This window comes from Coregonus clupeaformis, unplaced genomic scaffold (genome assembly GCF_020615455.1).
Source record: "Coregonus clupeaformis isolate EN_2021a unplaced genomic scaffold, ASM2061545v1 scaf3479, whole genome shotgun sequence".
Classification (NCBI taxonomy): Eukaryota; Metazoa; Chordata; class Actinopteri; order Salmoniformes; family Salmonidae; genus Coregonus; species Coregonus clupeaformis.
In genome coordinates, this window is record NW_025536933.1 from 7,573 (window position 1) to 12,396 (window position 4,824).

The following is a 4,824-nucleotide window of genomic DNA, read 5'->3' on the forward strand; positions in this document are numbered from 1 at the left end:
AGCATATGTTCCTACGCTCTAACTCAACGTACCTATCTAAGTTGGCCACTGACCTTCAGCTTGAAAGCTACACTTGGGCTTCCTCGCCCATTCGTCGGTATCGTGGGGCGTTATTGTTCAGAGGCTCCTGCACTCAGTTCTTGAAAACAAAGCATCAGGTACACTTCTTTGGAAATTGACCAGTCCTGTCTGAGTTTTTCTGAAAGATCTGATAAGCAAAAGATGTACGGGAAGAAAGCTCGTTGCTTGAGTCTTGCAGCGCAGCTGAACAATCAAAGTGCACAGAAGGTAGCCTTTGTCATTGATGCCTCCCCATTGGAAGGAGTTTAAGGGTGTATTTTCCATTTAATCGAACCTCAATGCCAGGGCGTAATCCATATCATGTATAGGGATCTGCAGTTAACAGACCAACCAGAGTACAATGAGCATGACAACCATGTGGTTCTGAAATGGAAAGAAGAGTATACTCCTTCACAAATGAGAACATCCACGCTGAACTGCAACCACAGTTGCCTCATCCATTTGTGACATCAGTGCCAACAGACTTGTGGAAAGGGATGCTGTCAGCTCTGAATGGGAAGAACTGGGACATCGTGTTCCAATCCTTACAGACCATCAGCTCAAGTGTCAATGATAACCAACAGGTCTGCTCCAGGTCTGCTCCAATATACACCAACGATGGCCAGAACCAATCCAAATCCAGGTCATTACATTGAATTGCCTTTGAGGGTAAAGCCTGGTGAAACACTTGAGGTGCAACTGGGCACTGACACACAGCGGGGATTATTAATACCTGTGGTTCAGATGCTTGTTGTGCGTAACAAGTTTGAGATTTGCTTGGAACACTCAAAAGACCCAACTCTGTGTTTCTCCAAGTATGCACTCCATTAAATCCAAAGCAAAACATACACCACTTACTGGGACTATCAGAAGATATGGAAACCATTGTGTGAGATGGAGTCAGCCTCCAATGCTGTGCAGAAAATGACAGCATTGTCCTTGAAGATGTGCCTTTGACATGGAAACAGATACAGAAGGAGAGACAACTTGGTGATTCTTCCAGTTGCCACTTGAGAAGATGAAACAGTGGGCCATTGAGTACGGTCTCAAACACAGCTTTCTGTGTATCCGGATGAGGTACCAAAATCGAGCGGATTTGACAAACAATGGCGCTGATGATGATCAGCATGTGGACCTCACCAATATCCCATCTCTCATTTGGGTTGCTCATGGAATAACCACTGGGGTCACTGATGAGGAAGAAGCTAAAAAGCTCTTCTATGTCCAGATAGACTTCGGATTAATCACATGCCCATGGCCAAGATTCCAGAGAGGGTCTTCGGGAAAGATACTAAATTCACAGTGGAATTGATTCCAAAGCTGCTACCTGATGTGTAAGTATTTGGACTATTTAATATTCTAATACAAATGTGTTTGTAGCGTCAAAAAGAAGATAAGATGTGCAATTAAATGAATGATTTTGTGTTCTTTTCAGGCGTAAAGAGACTGCCGTCACTAACCTCACTCAGGCTAACGAACTTGTGAAGGACATTGCTCTTGGCAAGAGGACAAACTCAGGTAGATACACCTAACACATTTTACCTCAGAACACTACACAAGCCACCATCTATACCCAGCAAATTCACTCTCTGTTGAATTTTTATACATTTTTAGTTTTAACTTTGACAAATAAATTCACGGTAAATTCATGTCTCATGTCTGCTTGTAATAAGTGAGGTTGTGAGGATGTTATGAAATGATCGGGCATGAACATTTTTTGTGGTATTGTTTTACACAGCACCTGTAACTAAAGAGCTGAGACCTGCCAGGTTTGAGATCAAAGGTCATTCCTCCGTCAAGTTTCCTATTCTGAATAGCAGCCAAACCAAAGCTATTAAAGAGGCCCTCGACAACCGATTCACTCTCATTCAGGGGCCACCAGGTAAGCACTTGGATGTTTTACAAAGCCTATATTACCTTTCTCATCATGCAGTTCAGTTATAATCTTAATACATTCTAACCATTTTCTTAGGCACTGGGAAGACGGTGGTTGGAGTCCACCTTGTTTGTTGGTTCTTTCTGCAAAACCAAAAAGTCCCAAATCACATAAGGCCTAAAGCAGCTAATGGGTCTTCAAAGAGGAGTGCATTCTATATTACGGACCCTCTAATAAATCGGTGGATGTTGTAGCTGGTAAGAATCCCCCCTTCTCCTTACATTATGTTAGGTATGGCTTCATCTGCAATTGATTTCCAATGTGGGCCTGTGTCACTGTCTCTTTTTGTGAGGTCTCAGTGAGTCAGATACGTTTGCAGTCAGATAACCATACCACTGTCATAGCACCAGTACTTAACTTGGGCAGGAGCTTACCGGAACTGACTACCAGCACCTCAAATTGTCTTCTGCATGAGTTCCTGCACCTCCTATAGAATATTAGCTCAAAAGTATTGAGGAGTTCATGCACCTAAATATTTAACAGTACCGGCACCAAAATGAGTACCGGCACCTATTTCAGTCCTAAAGTCAAGCACTGCATAGCACTAAAACTTGTCTCATCATATTTGTCAAAGGTCAACTTCTGAAACTCCGGGAGGTGTTGAAGCCACTCCGAGTTTACAGTGAGCAGATGGAGATGTTGGAGTTTCCTTACCCTGGCAGCAACTTGAAGCTGTCACGCAGGTCAATCAGGAGGAGAGACCAAGAGAGAGCTCAGGTCGGCTGACTTTTGTCTAAGTGCGGGAAAGAAACTGTCCGTGTGTATTTTGGTTGGGCCGTAGAAATCGGTACTATGATGAAAGTTGAGGCTTTATATTTGCATTGCATAACTATTTGTTTTATCACCGATCATTACCCGGCATACAGAGTTATGACATGATGTCTGTTTATGCCTGTGTAAGGAAGGTTTGCTTTTTGATTGTTTTCAGTTCCATCACGTTGCATCATCTTATTCGGATGCCGGAGAACCCATTCTCCAATGACATTATTGATTTTGATGCAAGAATTCAAATGGGAAAGGATCTCACAGACAAGGAGATTGAGAGGTACTTTCATGTAAATAAATAACTACAGATGATGCTCTTTGAAGAGCATACGTTTACCTAATTCATGTATAATTCTGACATGCGTTATGATTTTTCTATCAATTTGGTGTATTTTCCCATATATCTTTTTAACTTTAAGCTACAAAGTCCTCCTAAGTCATGCTTCGGAATCATGAGTTGATGAGGCATGATGTCATCCTCTGCACTTGTACTGCGGCGTCAAATCCCAACTTCTCCAAACTGGATTTGCAACAGATTATCATTGATGAGTGTGCCATGGCAACTGAGCCTGAAGCCTTCATCCCCCTTGTGACCCATAAACCCGAACAGGTAATTGATCATCAATGACTAATTAATTTCTCAATTTGCAAGCAGGGGAAAAGGTTAAATAATAATAATAATAATATGCCATTTAGCAGACGCTTTTATCCAAAGCGACTTACAGTCATGCGTGCATAAAAAATTTTTTGTGTATGGGTGGTCCCGGGGATCGAACCCCACTACCTTGGCGTTACAAGCGCCGTGCTCTACCAGCTGAGCTACAGAGGATGTAACCGATCTTATGATTATGTATTATCCTTTCAGATTGTTTTACTCGGCGATCACAAGCAATTGCAGCCCATTACGCATTGTGATCTTTCAGCAAGGTTGGGCATGAGGAAATCTCTGTTTGAGCGTTACATGGAAAAGGCGTTGATGCTTGATACGCAGTACAGAATGGTATGAAGCATGCATTGGTTTCGAAATGTTTCCGTGTTCTATAGTAGAAGTTGTGTGGTTTTGATTGTTCTCTGACATTCCACATCTGATTGCAAACTTGCACGAACATTCTCTATTGTCTTTGTCATCATTTTCATTTTGTTCGTATAGAACTTTGGGAATTACTCACTGCAATTTTGTCTTTTCAGCATGAGCGTATTTGTGAGTTTCCCTCAAAGGAGTTCTACAAAGGTATTCTCAAGACACGAGCACCTCGGAAGGACAGCGTCCTGCTCACTCAGTCTCAACATCTGACACCCATCCTTTTTGGACATGTTGACGGAAAAGAGATCAGTCTTGTGGTCTCCACGAACGGGGAGCGAAAACTCAAAGGCCAACTTCGCAGAGGCTGAGGAATCGGTGAGCAACAACAACCAAGCAATGTTACAAAACACTGTCAATGCATAATGCCATGCTAACGGTGAAACATCAACATTTTGTTTTTTTTGTCAGGTTCGCATCGCTTCTCTGTTGATCAAGCGTGCTGGGGTGGCAGCTAGAGACATAGCTATTCTAACGCCACAATGCCCAGGTAGCCAAGGTGAATGAAATCCTGTTAAACAACCATATCCAGAATGTCAACGTGAGCACCATCCACAAAGAGTCAAGGTACAGTTATTTTGTCCATGGAGCACAAAGATACAGTATATAAAAGATACAATATATAGAAAGGGAAGGAAACTGAACTCCAGCTGAGTATTTATACTTTTTTTCTACAGGAAGTGAATGGCGTTATGTCATCTTGTCCACTGTGCGCTCTTGTCCCAAGTCGGAAATTGACACAGAGCCAACGCAAAGCATGGCTCATCAAGATGCTTGGTTTCATCATAGACCCAAACCAAGTCAATGTGGGCATCACTCGGGCTCAGGAGGGACTGTGCATTATTGGTAGAAAATGTTCCAGGTGATATTATACAGCCAATGTCTCTCTGTTCACCTTGTTGACTCATATCAGGCACCACTGTAGCACTCATATAGCCAGCTTCCCAGACAGATTTAGCCTAGTCCTGTACTAAAAACCACT

The 4,824-nt window shown here is 42.6% G+C and overlaps 1 pseudogene; it reads left to right on the forward strand.

The window, feature by feature from the left end:
• The first annotated feature begins 1,302 nt into the window (after positions 1-1,302).
• Positions 1,303-4,349, forward strand: LOC123490060 (annotated as a pseudogene).
• Positions 4,350-4,824: the final 475 nt, after the last annotated feature.